Raw genomic sequence first — 22814 nt, forward strand, 5'->3', positions numbered from 1 at the left:
GCTCCCTGAGGCTGTTACCTGAAGGTTCGAATCTCTCTTCTTCTCTTTCCAGAGTCTCTTTGGAGACAGGCTAGAACCTAAGTGTGCTTTTTTTTTTTTTTTTCTGGCACTTGGAGCTTTCTTACTCTTTCCCTGAAGCCTCCCTCCCCGCCACGTTGCTGCCTGCCTGCCACCATGTCACTAGCCTCCGTGCCAGCTTAACTCAGACAACATGACTCCTCCTTCAGGCAGCTGCTGAGATTTACAACATGCCTGTCCTGGGGTTTTTTTTTTCTAAGTGCCAATAAATTGTACTTCTTTTTGAGTCCACTCTTAAATTGCTTTTATTAATGAACTAAGAACCTCAAGAGGGGACCCCAATTTCCCTGATATCATCTAACAGCAAAAAAATAAGGATGTCCAGAGATTTCCAGTTACACCAGCGTTCCTCCTGAGGCAGCATGGGAAAATCTTTCTCCTACTCTCCGAGCCCCTGGCCTCTGTGTGTGTCTTACAAAAGACGGTGGATCCCATAACTGGTCTGTCTCCTTCCTCTTGCTGAGCCAAGTCTGTGGTCTCTTCAGTAACCACTGTGCTTTTGTGGTTGGAATTTCTGTCTTGCTCTTATTTTTCTTTGCTCTGATTAATTTCTTTTGATTCAATTATGTCGCTTGCTTTTAGTGGGTCACCTAAGGTGTATTTTGAAACCAGACAGGGATTAAATGGAATCTTTACATTAATGAAATCATTCTTACGGCATTTTCTAAGCAAATAGCAGTAAGGTGTCCGTACCACCCACTTGACGGGTAGGAACTATCACTGACGGTCACTAGGTGGATGTCTGGGGCACCTGTAACAAAAGACAGATTAGTAAGAGAAATCATACAAATTTATCTATTGTAAATTTTACATAAACCAGACGTAGTATAATCCTGGCCCTCAAGAGACAAGAGGCTCACTGAAGGTGTGAAGACAGCCTGGTCTACACAGTAAGTTCTTGACTAGCCGGGGCTATGTTGTGAGACCTTCTCTCAAAAAAACACCTGAAAAGTGGGGCTAGGGAGATGACCCAGTTGGATCTGAGTTCAGAACTCCAGCACCCACATAAAAACGAGGCACTGCAGCCTGTGATTGCACCCTCCCCACCCCCCACTCACACCCCCCACCCCCACAATGTGCAGTATCGTTATGTTGGATAGGATTTTTCTGCAGAGGAAACCAGGGCTTCCATGAAATTGGGGATAGTCCCATCTGACCCTTCACTGGCTGGGCAAGGGCCCATCGGGGCTAAGGGTTGAACCAAAGCTTGTTTTACCCAGAAGAAAGGTTTCACTCTGGGGAAAAGCTGAAACACAGAGAAAAATCTGTTCCCCACAACACAATTTAGTGCTTTATGGCCTCCCCTTCATCTTGTCTTTAAGGATTAGTGTACTTAAACTTGAACAAACTATTACTAGGTCCTGTTGTTGTTTGTTTTTTACTCTTTAGCTCTTTTGGGGGGCCCGCCACCCAGCTCCCAAATAAATCACACATGGAGGCTTATTCTTAAATTATAAATGCCTGACCTTAGCTCGGTTTGTTTCTTGCCAGCTTTACTTAACTTTAAATTATCCTGTCTACTTTTTGCCTCTGGGCTTTTTCCTTTTCTTACTTCTGTATATCTTACTTTCACTCTTACTCCATGGCTGGCTGTGTGGCTGTGTGGCTGTGTGGCTGTGTGGCTGTGTGGCTGTGTGGCTGTGGGGCTGTGTGGCTGTGGGGCTGTGGGGCTGTGGGGCTGTGTGGCTGTGTGGCTGTGTGGCTGTGTGGCTGTGGGGCTGTGTGGCTGTGTGGCTGTGTGGCTGTGTGGCTGTGTGGCTGTGTGGCTGTGGGGCTGTGGGGCTGTGGGGCTGTGTGGCTGTGTGGCTGTGTGGCTGGCCCCTAGCATCCTCTTCCTTCCTCTCTCGTTCTTTCTTCTTTTCCTCCCAGATTTCTCCTTCACTCTATTCTCTCTGCCTGCCAGCCCTGCCTATCCTTTCTCCTGCCTTACTATTGGCTGTTCAGCTCTTTATTAGACCAATCAGATGTTTTAGACAGGCAAAGAAAGTAGCACAGCTTCACAGAGTTAAACAACTGCAACATAAAAGAATGCAACACATCTTTGCATCATTAAACAAATGTTCCACAGCATGAACACACATAACACATCTGAAAATAATATTCTACAGCAAGGCCCTTCTATCCACCCCAGTTAGTTACTTTCCTCGACGCCCTGACTGAATACCTGACAAGAAGCTGTGTAAAGGTGGGAAGAGTATATTTGGGCTTAAGGTGGAAGTTACATGGTGGCCGGAGCCTGAGGTGGCTGGTCTCGCTGCATCTACAGTTGTGAAGGAAAGAGGACAGAAGTGAGGCCAGGCTAAAAAATCTCAAGGCCAGCTCCCAGTGACCGACTTCCTCCCACTAAGCCCAACGTCAAGGCTTTCCCCCAGCTAAAGATCAAGTGTTCAAACATGTGAGCCTGTGGAGGACATTTCATACCCAAACCACAATACTGCCCTCCATGATGGAGCTCATTCATGAAGACACAGTCTATTAGATACATTCAACAATGTGCCTAGCTCTAGGTGTAAGTAAACGAATCAGGGTTCCTGTCCTCAAAAAGACCATCCTATTTGAGCTTTTAGGTGGGTTCATTCATTCAAACAGTGTTTACTGAGTATCTGAAGGGAGGGTGATAAATATAATTTTGTGAGGGCTTCTAAGTTATGATAGGGGACAAAGAGAGCCCGTCCCAAGAGGTGACATTTATATGTCACTCAAGGTCACTCAAGAGCTAGATGAATGCTGTTGGCCAAAGCCAGGAAAAGAGGCTACTGATTATGATGATGATGATGATGATGATGATGATGACGATGATGGTGTCTGTGAAGCTGCAAGATGGGAAAGAGATGGCTGAGGTAGCAGGGGAGCATGAGGGAGAGCGTGCATGTGAACGCTGATAAAGAAGTTGGTTCTGACAAAGAACTCGGGTGAGCTCATGCTGCAGCAAGGCATTTCCTTTTCTCCCACATAGCCTCATGGACACGCTCTCCACCTCCTCCAAGTCTTAGCTGCAGGGAAGCTTACCCTGTCCATTCCATCTGAATTGTAACATCCCCTTTGTCCAGCGGTTTCCATCGTGTCTGTCACCTTCCAGCATAGTAACAATTTGCTCTTTATTATATTTCTTTTAGCCACTCTACTACTGCATAAACTTCGGGAAGAAAGAAATTTTTCTTAGTCTATTTACTAATATATCCCCAACATCAACAACAGGGTCCGGCATTCAGGAGGTTTTCAATCAATAGCTGTTAAATGGAATTGCATTGAAAGCTAATGGATGTTTCACAGAACCATGTGGTGTCAACTCATTTATATTTTGGGGAGCTGACTCCAGATGCCGAGTGAAAACAATGTTTTTTGATGCTGTTCTACCACAACTCCAAATCTAAGAGCAAGATTTGGCCAAGAAGTCCTGGGCCGTGCTCTCCCCACCCCCACCCCCTTTTGTTCTTCCTTCTCTTTTTAAATCACCCAGGTGGAGGGCAGCAAACAAAATGGGTACCTTGGAGGCTTTAGGCACATGGGTGGGAGCCACAGGATGAAAGCCAAACACCCGATCTGGCGAGCTGAGCCAGAGGTGCATACTGCGCACGTGACTACCAACAAAGCCCCAAATAACTGGGATCAACTAAATGACAAGCTACAAAAGGTGTGTTTGTCTCCCGCTTCTCTCTGCCGAGGCTTGCTACTGCCTCGAGGAAGAAACTGTTGACTTTTCATATGGGATTTTATTATTATTATTATTATTTTTCTGGTTTCACTCAAAAGCAAAGCAATTTGTACCGGCTACCTCTTTTTGAAGGAGTCTGTTGAAAGAAATGGCCCCAGGATGGGTGCTCATAACCCATTAAGACAGGATTTATGGGTTACCACAGGCTTAGAGAGCCTACCCTGGGCTGATTCATTCATTCAGTAAATATTTCTGGAACATTTTCTATGTGCCTGGCCTCGCTGGAGAGTTAAAGGTGCAGTCCGTTTCCTGGCTCCTTAGAAAGCTTACCTCGGAGTTGAGGACATGACATATGTGCACAAGAAGTTAAATAAAGACTTGACAGTGCACGATGTGCCCCCAGGCTCTTGTGCTTAAGCAGTAAGCAGGTGATAGAAAGCAGAAAGTGCTGCGGAGCCAACTCCCAAATGCACCGTCTGTCTGAGCAGTTTTCATTACTGCTGACAGCCACATGATCATGGGAATGCAGTCAACTTCCCAAAGCTAACTGTGCCACAGTTAAAGAAGTGCTCATTATTCTGAGATGATACTTTGGGTGTTTGTGTGTTTGTTTGTTTCGAGACAGGGTTTCTCTGTGTAGCCCTAGCTGTCCTGGACCAGGCAGGCCTTGAACTCAGGGATCTGTCTGCCTCCCGAGTGCTGGAATTAAAGGTGTGTGCCACCACCGCCCGGCTTGAGATGATACTTTCCATGATAAGAGATCAAATTATTTTTCTTCAATAGCATAATCATGAGAGGGGATTTTTTTTTAAAGTTCATATTTGTCCAAGTACAGAATTGACTAACCCTATATTAGGTTTTATAATTATTTTTATAAACACTGCTGGTCCAGTTAATACCCCTTCGCTCCAAGAAACTTCTGCTGCGAGGCAAGCAGAATTAGAGCCAGGGGAAACAGGCTGAGCAGGTGGCATAAACTGGGTACGATTTACAAGGTCGACCGGGAGCAGATGCACATCCGTAGGCCTTGACTCCTTTTTGTTGCACAGATTCACAGTCTATGTGGAGATGGTAGGTAAAGATGTAAATGCGGCAGTAGGGATGGCCTGCTCGGGAGTCAGCAGCTAGTACCTTCTGTGAAAATCCTAGAGCAGTGGTCCTCACCCTTCCTAACGCTGCGAACCTTTAATACAGTTCCTCGTGTCGTGGTGACCCCAACCATAAAATTGTTTACTTTGCTACTTCATAACTGCAATTTTGCTACTGTTATGAATTGTAATGTAAATATCTGATAGGCAATCCCAAGGGGTCATGACCCACAGGTTGAGAACCACTGTCCCGGAAGGATTGTTATTGGGAAATAAGGTTGGTAAATATAACTTGGGCAGAGCATGGAGAGCATTAGAGGTCTAAGTGTGGGCATTGACTGGGAAATGGGCAGTACTTTAATGAGCAGCTAGAATGGTTTTTTGTTTTGGGGTTTTTTGTTTGTTTTTGTTTTTTTTTTTTGAGACAGGGTTTCTCTGTGTAACAGTCCTGGCTGTTCTGGAACTCACTCTGTAGACCAGGCTGGCCTCAAACTCACAGAGATCCACCTGCCTCTGCCTCCCAAGTACAACCTCCGTCAAAGGCACCACCACTGCTCAGCCCAACTGGAAGTTTTAAAGCAGAGAGTGACATAACAGAGCAATACTTTTCAACAATTAGTCTTAAAAAATGTATTTTAGATGACATTACACCATGTTACACAAGGCAATTTTCACGCAAATACAATGTTCTTTGAGACACCCCCTCCAATGCCACTCACCCTCCAGAGATTCATCTTTATGTAAACTATGAACTTATGGTGACAATGACATTCGCTCATTGTAAGCTAATCAGTTTAAAGTGTACTTCTCCAGTACGGGGTATCAAGAGTGGGGAAGTCTGACGATGAGGTGGGGTAACCTTTTTTCTGTTCAGGGTTTTTTGTGAACTCAGAACTGCCCCAAACCCTAAAGACTTTTTTTTTTCTCCTTGTAGATAACTCTGGCAGCTTGGGTTTGGAACGGACTAGGAATGTAAAGCTGCAAATATAAAATCAAGTACAATCACTTGAAACAAGTCTCTATCCAAGCGAGGTATCCTGGAGCTTCTGGCTGCTCAGTTACATGGCAAATCCACCTATAAAAGAGAGCATGTCTAAAGACCCAGAGCTCAGTCAGGAAGCCATTGCAACGTCTCAGACCTAAAGCGAGAAGAGGCCAGAACAAAGCATCAACAAAGGGAATGGAAACCAGCTAGTGCTTTTGGACACTCACAGGAAGGAAAATCTGTGGTATTTGATGATTCATGGGATGGGAGGAGAGCAAGGTCATAGAAGTGACCCTGAGGTTTGGCCAGCTGGGTGATCATTGTTTTGCAACCAGAAATAGGGAAAATCAAAACCTAAAATGTTGGGGGAGGAGACAAGAAACTGGAGCAGGGTGGAGGTGTGCCTTTGGGTTGAAGCCACGGCACTTTGAGGAGATAGGGAGTCCTCGATCAGCATTTCCTGAAGCGGGACCCAAGCATACCCACCCCCAACATCTTGATGGCTGTGAAGTATATGGATGAGTTTTCTAAGCCAGGGTTTCTGAATCTGGAGAGTAGATCCTCTGCCAGAGGATGTTTTCAATCCCGTGACACTTCCAGTTCCTTCTTCCCACTGGCCCAGAAACACTACCCCCTACCCCCCACTCCCCATCCCCAAGACTCAGAATAAAGACAGGATGCAGTGACTGCTGCTCACCTTTTCCGGGAGGGGCCCAGAGGATGTTTACAGGAAAGATTCCTTTCTGCCTTTGACTTAGGGCCTTCAGAATAGACATGGGGCCTAAGGGTCAGCTCAGATATAAGTAAAAGATAAAAGCAAAGTGGAACTTCCCAAGAGACAAAGCTGGAGAGAGGGAGGAGACTGTCCCTTAGTGTGGAATGACATCTCAGGTTTTTTCTGTCCCCTCTTCAGCCCTGCCATTTTTATTCCCTACTCTTCCAAAATTGGCTTCCATCTATTAAGAAAAAATACTAAGTAGGGCCTGGGACAGGAGCACCCTGTAAAATACATGTTTCCCCCAAATCATTTGAAGCAGACACCATTTTCAAAGACCGAAACATTGTTATTGTAGTTGCATCAGGTGGAGTGATAGTAATGATTAAGTCCACACCTAATTTGGCATGCAGTGGAGTTAGATTTGGCCAGCCCTTCTATTCAGTGAGTTGTAGAGCTGGGCTCCAATGTCAAGGTAAATCTTTACCTATCCCTCCCTCGTGGGGTAGCTGTGACCAGTTACCTAGTGTGATGATCGATATCAGTTGTCAACTTGACGAGTTCCAGAATCACCTCAGAGATGCCCCTGGACATGTTTGGGAGGGGATTTCTAGGTTTGATCATTGAGCTGGGAAGACCCACCCTAAATGTGGTACCATTCCATAAGCTGTGATCCTGGGCAGAGTCAAAGGAAGGATGCGGAGTTCAGCTTCCATCATCTCTGTGTCCTGACCGCCAACAGAATGTGAGTAGCTACCTCACTCCTGCCACCATGATGGAATGTAAAATCTCCTCCACCTAGAAGTGGCAGTGACTGAGTTCTTCCTTAGGGTGCTTCTTGTTGGCTTGCTTTTGGTCATAACAATAAAGAAAGGAATGAATACACCCACTTTCTTCATCTGAGAGGCAGAGGTAAACGACTGTCTAATGTCTATAAGGTGCCGATGAAAAGCAATTAGCAGAGAAGTGGAAAGGCAGAGATCTGTGGGGCCTGGCGATTATAAGTCTTTGAAAGTCTTCTGTAATAAAAAAAAAAAGGTAAATCCAACTTTGGGAAGTTTTATGTGAATGTACGTCTCCGAAAAAACGCAGTTAACCAAGACTGACGGCCCACGGGATCCACAAGATGGAAGGAGAACAGAGCTATCCTCAGATTTCCACACCTGTGCCCTGACACACACACACAGACACACACACACACACACACACACAGACACACACACACACACACACACACACACGTAATACTTCGTTTGTTTGTTTGAGGCAGGGTTTCTTTGTGTAGCCCTGGCTGGCCTCAAACTCAGAGAGCCTCCTGCCTTTGCCTCCTGAGTGCTGGGATTAAAGGCGTGCACCACCAATGCCTAGCTTGCAATACATTTTTTAAAGAAGACACCTATTGTAAAAAAAAAAAAAAAAAAAAAAAAGAAAAAAAAAAGGCTCAGCTAAATCCCCTTCCAGGGTCTTGAAAACCTGTTAAAGCAGGATTTAGACACTTGAGCTCCATCAGCTTCAAGGAGAACCTCCCTCTACACAAATGTTAGAGGAAGGGTTAGTCCCTGCTCTTATTTATCTATTGGGAAAATGTACATGCATGGAGAGAGCACAGCACGTACTTTCTGCCAGACAGCAAGCTCTCCATAGGTACCAGGGTGTTGTGCTTCTGGGAAGACCGTGCTCTAGGTAACAGAAGGTCACTAAATATCAACGCAAGCCAAATTCTTCATCTAAAGAACATGATTTGACTTGACAAAACATCCCGAAGCTAACAAATAGCCACGAGCACTTGCAGACATCTTTGAAAGCAACACTGGCCCAGGCAACAGAGAAGCTGTTTGTAGCTCTTATTTTATCTTTCCACTTAAAAATTGTGGTGTATCCACATGACATTTACTATCTTAGACAGTTTTTTAAAGATTTTTATTACACTTTGTGTGTGTGTGTGTGTGTGTGTGTGTGTGTGTGTGTGTGTGTGTGTGTGTGTATGTGCATGCGTGTGCATGCTCATGTATTCAAGTAAGCCGGAGATATTACTCAATCACAATGTGTTTTGAGACAGTATCTCTCCCTGAACCTGGAGCTAGCTTATCAATTGGCTAGAGTGGTAGGCCCATGAGCTCCAGAGATCTGCCTGACTCTGCCTCCCTAGAGCTGGGGTTACAGTGTGTACTGCTGCACCCTGTTTTTTTGTGGGTTCTGGGGGTTCAGGTCCTCATGCTTATGTGGTAACTACCTTACTCACTGAGACATTTCTCCAGCTCCAAGGCTTCTCTTACTTAGTCTATGTCCTCAGGCTTCATCTAATGAGATATGAATATCACAATTTCCTTCTGCTCTATGGCTGAGTAATATTACTCTGTATATCTGTACCACATTTATTTGTCCATCTACTTGCTAAGGACACTGGGTTTCTTCATATCTTAACTATTGTGAATAATGCTCCTTTGATTGTGAGTAGAGTGACCATTCATACATAGCTGATGTGCACCCTTATGACTACTGGTTAGGAATGTACTTGGGTTGTTGCTTCTCATTTGTTTACATGTGAATTAGATCAAGCAGTCAAATGCCCACAAACCAGAATCAAACTCAGCTTCCTTTATTTCACTACCATGGATAAGGACAATGGGTCTGGGGAGCCCTAGACTAAGATTTAGGGCATTGGGTTACTGATCCCGGCCTTGCAGTCATTATTAGCATTATTATTTTGTTACCGGGGCAAATTCTTTCATGCTGGTGGGCCTATGATTCTTCACGACCTGTGAGAGTTGGATGAGGGTTTCCTTTCTAGGGTAATGCTCCACTCAGCCCATCTTGCCAAGTCATAAAAAGTCTTGTACCTCAGGCCAGCTGGGCTGTTTGGTCACCCTACTTTCAGCAAAGAGTCAAATCTGGCACCAGATTAAAATGGGCCAAATTAAACGTAATATGGTTATTTATCCTCTTTTCCCCTCCCCCCCCAAGAAATTAAAAGAGAATCCAGCAGCTGAGTCAGCCTAGGACAAAATTCCAAGCGTGTAATTTTTAACAGGCTTTTGGGGAAAAGGTTGCTTTTAGATCCAGTTAGAAAGTCATCCTCCATAAATGTTCTGGTTAGGGAGGTTTGTGTGTTAACCATTAGACAAGAGCTGTTAAAATATCAGCTGAGGAACTTAAAATATTTCCTACCTGTAAAAACTAGCTTGGCTTCTCATGGACCCCAAACTATAAAAAAGGTAGAGGTTTGGGGGGTTTGTTTGTTTGTTGGTTTGTTGATTTATTTGTTCTCTCAAGGTATGTATTTCTGTGCCATGAGGTGGGGCACAGAACTATTACTCAAACAAATAAAATTAAAGTGGCTTCTTGCCTGATTCATAGTTATAAGGAAACCCCAGCCTGGAGTAGCTCAAAAGTTTCCCTCTCTTGCCCAGGAATGTGCTGAAATCTCAAATGAGCATCTGAGATTCAGCAAGACTCCAGCTCCCATCAACAGAGAAGGCTGGTGAGAATGAAGTTAGTGAGGATTTGAAGACTGTTCTAGGAGCATGAATGGAGTACCCACTGACGGTTGGTATGGACAGAAGAAGTATTTCAGCTCAGTTCCTTTGGTCGCAAATTTTTAGATTAAGAACATAATTCTTGGTCTGTGAACAGTTACAATGTGTGGCTGACTTGATTGGGTCTTGGAATGGGGTCCAAAAGACAAGGAAAAAGTAAAGTAAACAAAAATATTTCTGTGAGTACAGAAATAAAAAGATAATTCCCCATATTGATTATTTACGTAGACAACATTCTGGTGATTCTTTTCTTGTACTTCACTCTCCACAGACTGAATTATATTTTATAAAACCTTTCCGTACGTATATAATCCAAGCTCATATATTAAGACAAAATATGCAAGGTAAGTTCTTGTCATCCCTATTACGAGAATGCAGAAACAGACTCCAGAGAAAATGAGTCTGACCCACAGATGTATACGCTAGTGGCCATGCTTGCCTGGGCTCGACCCAGGTCTTCAGAATCGAAATCAAGACTCTTCATCAGAATGCAAGTGAAATTCTCTATTTTAAAAATATTCCTTCTAGTAATTTTTTGCTTATCTTTCTCATACTAACACTATCATCTAAAGATAATGATTAACAGGGGTTTTCAAGGGAGTGTTAAAAGAGTAGAGAGCTAAAAACAACGTTGGGTAACAGAACCAGAAGAGAAAGAGAAGCCAGCAAAGAGGTCTGAGTTTCGGGGTGGGGTGGGGATGGGGTTTGGCCAGTGAGGGGGAATACTTAGCCAAGGGAGGTGGGGGAGGAGAGTTCGTCTGCAAGTGTAATTATGAAAACCCCCAGGTCAGTGCTCAAGGGATTATTGATGGGCTCTGGGAACATAGTTCCACAGAATCATGGGATTGTGGGTTCAGGGGATCCAAATGCATACCTGTAGCTCTCCAGATGTAGACTGCTGCTTCCTCCAACAACACTGAAGAACAAGGCATCCATCGAAGGAGGTTGGGAAGTACTACTGAGGTTGAATCCTCTTGAGAGGTTTTAGAAGCTGATGAAGCAAGTGTTTAAGAGTGGTGTGGCGCCGGGCGGTGGTGGCGCACGCCTTTAATCCCAGCACTCGGGAGGCAGAGCCAGGCGGATCTCTGTGAGTTCGAGGCCAGCCTGGGCTACCAAGTGAGTTCCAGGAAAAGGCGCAAAGCTACACAGAGAAACCCTGTCTCGAAAAACCAAAAAAAAAAAAAAAAAAAAAAAGAGTGGTGTGGCATCTCTATGCCCTCTCTTTCTCTCCAAACTCAAATATATACAGAGAGAGATAGATAGAGATTAGATAGATAGAGATATATAGTTTTGAAAAGAAGACTTCTAATTGGATTTGAGGCTGATTCCATAGGAGGAACCACATGCCTGCAACTGTAAACCTAGCTAAGAAGCCATGGTTGAGAGCTCACAGGCCCCAGGGGTAAACTATTATTCTGCTAAATGGACATAGTATCAAACCGCCCTCTAAATTCCTATTTTTATAGCTATAGATTATTGCACCTGTCAGACCTCATTGGAGGAGGTGTTTTGTGCAGTGGATGACGGTTAACACAGAAATTCACAACTGGTCAAAGTATGTAAGAGTCTGAGTCTGTGGAACCCTCAGCCACATCGAAGAAATCTATATCACACCCTTGACTTCAAAGCTTAGAACCCACTATAGGAGAGGCTGTGGAAAGATTGTGAGGGCTAGAGGTTGGGGATGGCGGGAACAAACAGGACAGGACCCCTGTAGTCAAGAACTCACAGCAGCCGCGATGCCTACACTAGATCCCCACAAGATTGTTACTCAACATTCTGGCATAGAGAGGGACTCATGAGACCCACCCTCTAACTGAGGAGCTGTTGATAGTTGATGACTTTTAGGGGAGAGTCAGTTTCTTAGAGGGTGTGGTCCCTGGTAGACCAAATTTTTCTTTTTAAACCTCATGTGTATATTTATTTACTCATTAAATAGCAAGAGTTGGAGAGGTGGCTTATCTGTTGGTCTTCAAATCTTCCTAAATTCTTTTCTCTGACTACTGTTCTTTTCCTTTTACTGGTACACACACACACACACACACACACACACACACACACACACACACACCACGAAGTCATCTGTGTGTGGTGTGTGTGAGGTTGGAAAAAGTGTGGATGTGTTTGGAACAGCTGTGAGTATTGTGGCAGCGAGCTGATAAGCGAGAAAGAGCATTTTCCAGAGTGCTGGGCACTGAGATCAAAGCCCTCTGCAAATATTTTGATAGGAGGCAGCTGTGTTATAACAGAGTGAGCACTGACCTTCTCTACCAGGACTTTTACTGTGTTCTGGTCCTACTGTTCTCCACTTCTTGTGACCCTAGCAGAGTTATTTATTTCTCTGGACCCTGTTTCCTCACCAGGTAGAAATAGTGATAACACTTCTTAAAATTTTTTGTTGTGACAGCAAAATAAAGATATCTTAAAATGTGAACCAAGTGTTACGAAGTATTACTCAGTATTTATTTTATTTTATTTTATTTTTTTTTTTGGTTTTTCGAGACAGGGTTTCTCTGTGTAGCTTTGCGCCTTTCCTGGAACTCACTTGGTAGTCCAGGCTGGCCTCGAACTCACAGAGATCCACCTGGCTCTGCCTCCCAAGTGCTGGGATTAAAGGCGTGCGCCACCACCGCCAGGCTCAGTATTTATTTTAAAAGAGGTTAACTGAGCCTGTGGCTGAGCTCCTGCAGAGCAGATACCACTGTGCACCTGGCAGCATGGATGAGAGAAAGGAAGATGGGGGGAAGGGTAATCCGAGGGTGGCAGACTAAGTTGCTTAGGGATGTAGATGCCTGACCCCACACAAGCTCCCGAGGAGCCTTATAGGAAATATGTATCAGAAATGTCCACCCAGCGGGACAGTTCACTCAAATCTGCCCTTCCCAACAACCAGGTTAGCGTGGCCTATAGACAACAAAGCCCCCTCTCTTCATCGTGACACACATGTGAATGCCACATGTGTGTCACTGAAGCCCCAGGGTGGAAGGAAAAGGCAAGGGTGTGTGATGCAGCCAGGCTATGGCCGGTGCATGTTTGGGGCTGGCTCTATTGGTTTCCTGGAACATTAGCTGGGGTTAGAGGTGAGAACAGAAGGATTTGAAGTGAGGGACAAGATACAGCCCCACCTGGGAAAAGTGAAAACTAAAACAAAATGCTGGCATGCCATGGCCTTGGGCATTTATATCAGGTATTATATACCATCTGTTTGTACAAAAGGAGGGAAGACTGTAGACATTTAATTTTAATCCCATTTTGTCAGAGGCTCTGTATTTCTGTAGAATTAAGGATTATGAACGCCTTATGTTTATATATATCATATGTTGATAAAATGGACCACCTGGCTTTTTGTACCAAAGAGACAGCAAGACCTAACTGAAGAACCCAGACCAAGACCTCCCCAGGTTTCCTGCTCTCATCCTTTAATATTGCTTGCCTAAGGAAGAGACAGCAAGCCAATGAGCCACTCGAAACATCGACTGTCCCTGCACTTTAGCTCTTTTTATTTCCTCCTGAGGAAACTGTTCGACTTCTATGGTGGAGACTGGATAGAGCAGAAAAACAAACCTTGAATACTTCTATTGCTGAACTCAGAATGCTACCATTCTCCCGAGTTACAGCCTATTGCTGTTGGGATTTGGGGAGATGGAAGGAGGTTCACCCAACAACCTACTGGAAAACATTTTACAAGTAAGGATGGCTTGTTGTCATTTGGGTATTAAGTATTGATTATTAATGTCTGTTCTCCTTTCAGGATTCTACCAGAATCAAAGTAATTCAAGTAGTTCAAATTAAACCCAAAAAGTGGAGCACTGTCTGCCAGCTTCTGTGCAGGTGGACGCAAAGACACACGGAGAGAAACCATACCTGGAGTCCTGCTAGCTCCCGAGTACTAACCATGTCTTGTTTTGGAAGGCCTCTTATGAAAATTATGACCACTCTATTTGTGACCTCCCTTTTCCTTTTAGGACTTTCACTATTTTGTTTTATATTTTACGAGACGCTTTTTCCTTTTTTTTTTTTTAATTTGTAAGAAGCAGAAATATAGCTGTTTTTTTTTTCTTTCTAAACAGTCAAATTTCCTGATCCCAATTATTCTATCCTTTCCCATTGTTTTGAAACATAACTTTATCTTAGTTCTTGTGTGTGGTCACCAGTCTGTGCCACTGTTATATTCCACACTATTTAATATGGTGGTTTTATAGTTTGATAACTGGTGAGTCAATTATTACCCTTTCTGTTTCTCTCATTTTCTTGGTTAGTCTTGTGTATTTATTTTTCTGCACGGTTCACAGTCACTTTATATTCCATTGTAAAATCTCACTGGAGTTTTGATTATGATTTGTTTCTATCATCCACATAGAATATTATCTAAAAATCATGTGGTCACGATGAGATAGGAAAGTGGAACAGAGGTCAGGCGGTGGTGGCGCATGCCTTTAATCCCAGCACTTAAGCAGAAGCAGGTGGATCTCTGTGAGTTCGAGGACAGCCTAGTCTACAGAGCGAGTTCCAGGATAGGCTCCAAAGCTACACAGAGAAACCCTGTCTCGAAAACCTAAAAAAAAAAAAAAAAAAAAAAAAGTGGTTTGAAAAGAGCAAGCTGAGGGTTGCCACATTGTCCTGCAGGCAAAGAGGCAACCAAGAATCAAAAACCTCAGTCTCAAGTTCGAGTGATCTTTATCAATAATGGGCTGCTCAGAAGCAAGGATGAAGGATGGTTTGACTGAACTTAGGGTCGGCACTGGTTTTGGGAATATGAGAATAAAGAAGGGTGGTGGAGAAAGAGAGAAAAAAATGACTTTTATTATTCAGTAAACTCAGGGTAGAGATACCTGGTTTCCCTTGATTGAACAAGACATGCAAATGGCTTGTTGTTTTTGTTATTGTAAATATCTTCATAAAATGAAATCATTAATTGTAGCATGAATCTTAAATGGTATTATTAATAAAATCAAACCTGAGGCCAGGTATTGGGGTGAATGCTGGAAGATCAGAGATCAAGCCACAGCTACCTCACCTCGCCAGTTCCTCAGCTGATCCTGTTTCCTCAGACTGGAAGCCTCTGTGTCCTCATCCAAATGTGTCTCAGCTGAACTGCTGCTCAAAAGCCTAAAAGCTTAACCAGGCTTCCTGGTTTTCAGGCCTTATATACCTTTCTGCTTTCTACCATTACTTCGTAGGATTAAAGGCATGAGTCACCATGCCTAGCTGTTTCCAGTGTGGCTTTAAACTCACAGAGATCCAGATGGATTTCTGCCTGCTAAGAGATAGGATTAAAGGTGTGAGTGCCACCATTTTCTGACCTCTATATCTAGTGGCTGTTCTGTTCTCTGAGCCCAGACAAGTTTATTACCGTGCACAATATTTTGGGGAACACGTCACTGCATTTCCCCTTATTTGTCTAAAATTAAAAAAAGCTTATAACTAATACAAGAAAAACTATATCCAATAAGTATATACAATATATATAGTCAAGAATTGCATTAATGATGTCTAGTCCATAACATTTGAGAGATTCAGACAAAAAACTCCCTTAACATATAACAATGTTCAGTCCAGTAACATCTGATAAACTCAGACAAAAATTTTCATTACTTATCCTATTTAAAACAAGTAGTTCCTTTTTAAAAGTAGATTCAATAATTGACCTTTTTATCTTATCGTATCCATATTCTCTTTTGTCTTTTCATAATAGATTCAATAATCTACCTTTTGTCATTTTTATATCTTCCCCTTTTTCTTTTTAGAGCAGATTCAATGATCTACCTATTTATCCTATTATTTCTTTATCTTTTTTCTCAGAGTAGATTCAATGATCTACCTCATATCTATATTCTTTTTTCTTTTTCTTTCTTTTAAACAAAAATTCTGAATCTAATCTCCTTGTTCAGCTTTTTTCCTGACCATTAATAATTAACAACTTGTAACCAACCATCATAAACAATGACAATATCCATAACTCAAACGACCAAAAACCATCCACCCTACTTCTTGGGAATGTGGGCGTCGTTTTCTTAAAATTACTTCCTGCTTTCTGGGGGGTGAAGACATCTTTAGGGAATCCTGAAAAGAAAATTTTTTGGGTTAATTGTCAAGTCCTGGGAGAGGTAGCTGTATCATTTGTTGTCCAGTTTCTGCATAATGGGAAAATGTAGGGCTTGTCTCAAGTCCTTGGTCGAGTAGTCTGTCAGGCTGGATCATCTCAGCTAGCCATCTCAAAACTGTCCTGAGTAGTTTGTAGTCCAAAGTCGATCTTTTGGTGGTGTTACTCAGCTTAATGGCTTTATTATAGTCCATGTGGAATCATCATTGTGGGATCTCATCACCTTTTTGAAGATTTCAAAGTCACTGTTAGTCATGGTCATGGTTCCCTGCAGATTTTTTTTTTGTTGTTGTTTTTTTTTTGTGCCTCCTCTGTGGTTTGGAGCAATCACAATCTGATAAATGTCTGTCTCTCAGAACCATGAACATTCTTCCCTAGAAGAGAAAATCTTGACAACAATTTCTCCCCACCATTTGTCTTGCCAAATTTTTCCAAACTGACCTTTGCAGATGCTTTCTTGTAACATGATGGTCCTGGCAATTCTTCTCTGAACAGGCAGCAGTAAACCCTTCATCCCAGGTAGCAGCATCACTGCAGTCACCATGATGAGAAGCAGCCAGCAATTCAAGGCAGTAGCTGCCTCCATGGTCCCACCGCCACTGTTTGTGGCTGGGCCCCAGCCGAAGCTTCTCCTTAGCAAGCCTCCTAGGCCGGCCTCAAACTCGGGATCCTCCTGCCTTTGCCTCCCTCAGTAAATCCAACCAGTGCACAATATTTTGGGGGAACACAATATCACCACAATTAATGTGTCTGAAGAAAGCTAACTCATAACTGACCTCTATATGATCGTGTGTGTATGGATAATACTGTGCTAGAGATGCCCTTCCTTGTGACGTTGAGACCTCATCGGTATCAAGCCCTGTTTTCTAAGTGTGTGTGTGTTTCCTGTAGCATTTTCTTTCTTTGGAGTTCAGCATTCCCAACTGCATTCCCCAGAGAATCTGGAAATGTTGGTGCACATCCATCTGGCAATCGAAGGATCTGTTGGACTGTGGGAAATAACTTCAGAGGTTATTTTCAGGTTATGGCATTTAAATATTTCTCTGCAGGTCCAAAGCAAAGTTTATCTTTTTAAACTATAAGGACACCAGAGTCTTAGTCCTCATTTAGAGAAAATTTCTTCCATCTTTAAAAAAATAACATTTGAAATAAAATCCTGCATTTGAAAATTGAAGCGCTAACGTTCAGATGAAACAGTCTGAATGTTCAATTTGCATCCTGGATTATTTTTTTCTCTTTTACTTAGGCATAAAACATAAACTACTTGAGAAGAGGTCATAAGGGTGGGTCCCACAAAGCTTGGTTATAAACCAAACTTTTGAGAGCTGGTTGTGCTGGTACATACCTATAATCTTAGCGCTTGGAGGTAGAGGCAGGAGGAACAGGATTTCAAGGCCAACCTCAGCTACATTGGGAGTTCAAGGCCAGCATGAGCTGTGTAAGACCCTGTCTCAAAAAAGCAGCATTAACAAATAAAATAATATTCTAAACTTTTAAAATTTATGTTTTATGTGTATGTGTGTTTTGTCAGCATGGGTATCTATATACCATGTGCATGTGGTGCCCATGGAAGCCAGAAAGCGAACCAGATTTCCTAGAACTGGAGTTACAGACCATTGTGAGCCATCATATGCGTGCTGGGAATCTAGCCTCCCTCCTCCGGGAGGATAGATCAGCAAGTACTCTCAATCACTGAGCCATCTCTCCAACCCACAGGCTATTTAATGTTTTTCTTTTCTGTGAACCCAGGCTTCAGCAAGGAATCCCCGTCCACCCTGGGAATAACTGTTTTTCTCTAGGCTTCTCAGGCTCAAGAAACTGTATAAATCCCAAGGATACTCAAGGCTCAACTGCTGCAACCAAGAAGAAATGATGCTGTGGGACTGGGCGAGGTGGTGTACGCCTTTGATTCCAGTACTCAGGAGGCAGAGACAGGCGGATTTCTGTGAGTTCAAGGCCAGCCTGGTCTACAGAGTGAGTTCCAGGACAGCCAGGGCTACACAGAGAAACAAACAAACAAACAAACAAACAAAAAACAAAGACCAAGAAGAAGAAGAAGAGGAGGAGGAGGAGGAGGAGGAGGAGGAGGAGGAGGAGGAGGAGGAGGAGGAAATGATGCTGTGTACACTGGTTGTGCATGTGATGGTCTCATCCAAAGGCTTCTGGCTGCTATTTCCACAGTCCTTGTCAGCAATCAGAACACTTTCTGTATTTCCTTCAGCCACAGAAAGCTGGACCCAGGCAGTGCTAAATGAGTTGTTATTTTAGTCTAGACTCACTGACCCAACATGTGGGCAGATGTGGTAACTGGATTATTCAAGAGTTGCCAGCAACCACCCTTTCAACTGCTCTTATCATGCATCTTATGTATGGTCAACCACAACGCATTATCTGGATCCTGAGGTCAGACAGTGAAAATCAACATGAAATAGCGATACAGTCTTGGAACATACCACTAAGTAGAATACACACATTGCAGCTGGGTAAGGTGGTATATGCCTTTAATTCCTGTGCTCTCGAAGCAGAGACGGGAGGACTGTGAGATCAAAGTCAGCTTCAGTTGCACAGGGAGATCTCGTCTCAAAGCATTGAGGGCTTGGGGTTGAGGAGATTGCTGGCAGTGAGGTGCTATCCTTGAGAGCATGAACATCTGGCCTGAGTTCAGTGCCCAGGTGTGGTGATGCACACTTGCAATTCCAGAGCTGAGGGCGGGAAGGCAGGAGGATCCCTGGTGCTCTCTGGCCAGCCAGTCTAGCCTCCTCGGTGAGTTCCGGCCAGCAAGAGACCCTTCCCCAGATAAGGGAGCAAATAGAAACAAGGGGACAGCATCTGGGGAATGAGAGCTTCCGCATGCATGTGCTGCACATGTACACACACACACACACACACACACACACACACACACACGCACACGCACACGCACACACGCACGCGCGCACACACGCACACACGCACACACGCACACGCACATGCACGTGCATACATTAAAAAAATGAGGGCTAGAGTGTGGCCCAGTAGTAGAGAACTTGCCTAGCACAAGTAAGGTCTTGGGTTTATTCCCCAGAATCATACACCCCTACACACACACACACACACACACACACACACACACACACACACACACATTTTCGGTTTTTACTCCTCTTGGCACTACTACTCCCATTTTCTCCATCCAGTCTTAATATCTCTTCTATTTTTTTTTCTTTTCCATTTCTTTATATCGTTGGTGTCACCAAGTTCGTTGTTCAAGTCTTCATCTCTCATCTGGTCCCTGGTAGAAGCCTGTTGAAATAGTCTCTCTCATCTTTCCAATATATAACCCACCTGTAATATCTACCTGCTTAATGCTTTGCTATGGCTCATTGGCCCAGATCATTGATTTGAACTCCTCTAACTTTTGGTCCTGACCCATGCTTCCTGCCTCATCCCTGCTGTTCATCCATTGGTGCTTTGTCCTCCTACTGCACAGAGATCCCAGCGCTGTTCCTGCTTCTCAGAAGTGGTAGTGAAAATATTCAAAGAACAGAGGCCAACAGCGAGAACATGGCCACTCACAGCTGTCACTGCCCAGGACACAGGGGTGTGCAGCAACTCTGTTTCCAATCCCCTGAGCAGGACCACCTCCCTGGGGAGCTTCTGCCATGCCTTCTACAGTTCCCAGAGGACCAGCTAGGGTTGGAAGTGAGGCACTGTGTCATTTAGAAAGGTTTATGGACCTGATTTTTCCAGTGCTCATGCAGAAGCATTCATGCGGCAGGCCCTGTTTGCAGACCTGAAACGACCTTCTATGTTTTCTAAGATATTCTTGAAAAACCCACCACCTCATCTCTGGTTGCTCTATAAATACTTTTGTCTGTTTCTGTTTCCCAGAATTTTATCAGTAAAAGATATCTACCTCTCACACAGGCCCACCAGCAGGTCAGTTCTGTGACCAGCCTTGATCTTTTTTATTTTCATACTGACTAGGAAACCTTATGTCCTGAATTGACCTAAAAGTATGAGGGAAAGTGCCAGCGTCTTTTCTAACAAGAAAGAAGGAAAATAATACACGGGCTACTCAATGCAGAACACTAACCTGGCCTGAAGGGAATTCTGAAGAACGGGTAGACACAGTCGCTGTCTCCAGAACTTAGAGTTGGATGTGGAAGTTAAGACAGGAATAGCTAGAATAATAGCACTTTTTTTTTTTTTTTTTTTTTTTTTTTTTTGGTTTTTTGAGACAGGGTTTCTCTGTGTAGCTTTGTGCTATTCCTGGAACTCACTCTGTAGCCCAGGCTGGCCTCGAGCTCACAGAGATCTGCCTGCCCCCGCCTCCTGAGCTGGGATTAAAGGCGTGCACCACCACCGCCCAGCTAATAGCACTTATTAAAGCAGTTGTATTCTGGATTATGTCTAAATAACAAACATCGTGGGAGTGAAGTGGAGTGAGCATGTTTTTCTCCTACATGGAAAATGGGTCTTAATAGATGGTGTCTGCTTTAATCCATCAAAAGAACCAGCATATGTAATTGATACAGAGAACACAGAGAAGGGGCTAGCATGTGAGAGGCCCTAGGTTTGCTCCTTAGGTGCAAGTGAACAATAATAATAATAATAATAATAATGATAACCTGTAAAAAAGGAATGTACCAAAAGCAGTATCTATGCGTTAGACCAGGGATATGGAGCACTCTTAAGTTGCTGAACCAAAGTTTAACATAATCAGAGCATCATTTGAAAATATCAGGCAGTATGTGACAACCTCCAAGCCCCATTTAATCAGCTGTTAAGCACGTGGCTGTCAGTACTCCACTCATGGGGCTGTTGAGGGAGGAATGATATTTGCGTTGTGAACACTTACTATGTGCACTAGGTTATCAGCTGTATTTTTTTTTAAATCATGGTAAAATACAGATAGCAAACACTTGCCACTTAAAATAAATTGCAAGAGTGGAACTCATGGCTATCAACTACATTCACATTGTTGTGCAGGTATCACCCCATCCATTTCCAGAATGCTTTTCCTGCTGCAGAGAGTACTCCTTAAACAGTGACCCCCGTTTCCTTTGCTCCCGGGGCCTCACGCAACCATCGGGCTTTCTGTCTGTATAATGTGGCCGCTTGACTGAAGGACAGGCATGCCCTCTGTGTCTTCTGGGACGGTTTTATTTCATTCAAGATGTCTTCAAGATTCCTCTGTGTTTTAGCCTGTCTGGGAATTTCTTTCTCACTTAAGGCTGGAAAATAGTCCATCAAATATCTTGTATTACTGCATCATCACTGTCCAGAAAAACAGAGCTGGCTGGAGGAAGAGCAGAGGGGCTGGGCTGACACAACCCGACGCCTCCCACCCGCCCTCCCTGTGTGCCCTGCTTTATGCAGGTCAAGGGCCTGTCACCACCTCTGGCACGGGAGGCCACTGTAGGAAGATTTTCTGTTTTTTTTTTTTTTTTTTTTTTAGGTTTTTTGAGACAGGGTTTCTCTGTGTAGCTTTGCGCCTTTCCTGGAACTCACTCTGTAGCCCAGGCTGGCCTCGAACTCACAGAGATCCGCCTGGCTCTGCCTCCCGAGTGCTGGGATTAAAGGCGTGCGCCACCACCGCCCGGCCTTCTGTTGTTTTTTGATTGTCTAACACCATTTCTTCAGCTTTTCTTCTTGTTCATGGATGTGGTAGTGTGTGATTGTGTGTGCGTGTGTATGTGAAGATCAAAAGGGCGACCTTGATGCCATCCACCTTGTTTTTCAAGACAGAGTCTCTCACTGGCCTGGGGGCTCGATGACTAAGCTAAGCAAGCTAACCAGTGAGTGCCAGGGGTCTGCCTGCTTCTTCCTCCCCAGTGCTGAGAGTACATGCATGAGCCACCACACTTGGCTTTTTAAAATGAATGCTAAGTAGCAAACTCAGGTCCTCATGCTTACACGGCAAGAATTTTTATCAATTGAGCTACTCCGCCGCCGCCGTCAGCTTATCTTCACAGTACTTCCCCTCCTCCCCCCATTTCTCTCTTCTTCCCCCCTTTCTCATCCTCCCCCTCTTTCTGCTAGTGCTGGGGTGTTGAACTCAGGGCCTCCAGCATGCTAAGCTTACGTTTTGCCACTGAGTCACACCACCAGCCCCTAATCCCTCTCCTGCTTGAGGAAATCCACCTGTGCTACCCACGGGAGACCAATCAGATCCATGGGCCTCATCCTTCAACAGCTGCTGATTCTAAAAAGGTCACATGGGTGTGGTCAGAGTGCTTTCCCACACTTTGAGGAGGATGTGGGCCAAGAGTTACAGGTGTCCACTTTAATCTTAGTGGGGAGGTGGCAAGAGAAATAAATTCTGAGTGACATCTGAGTCCCTAGATCTAGACATGCCTGAAGCCAACTACCTCTGTCTGAGACATGACAGATGCATTTCTGAGCTTTGTTTTTAAGCTCATTGTAGTTAAGTCTGTAACTGTGCAAAGGTGTGTTACTTTTGTTTCTGCTGCATTTGTTTAAGGAGGTGAGGATGTGTGTTTAATTATGTAAAGATGTGTTGCATCTGTTTCATCTTGCCTGCCTAAGGCACCTGATTGGTTTAATAAAAAGCGAAATGACCAATAGCTAGACAGGAGAAAGGATAAGCAAGGCTGGCAGGGAGAGAGAATAAATAGGAAGAGAACTCTAGGCTCAGAAAGAAAGGAAGAA

The sequence above is a fragment of the Peromyscus californicus genome, unplaced genomic scaffold, assembly GCF_007827085.1.
Source record: "Peromyscus californicus insignis strain IS unplaced genomic scaffold, ASM782708v3 Scaffold_9__1_contigs__length_137607984, whole genome shotgun sequence".
NCBI lineage: Eukaryota > Metazoa > Chordata > Mammalia > Rodentia > Cricetidae > Peromyscus > Peromyscus californicus.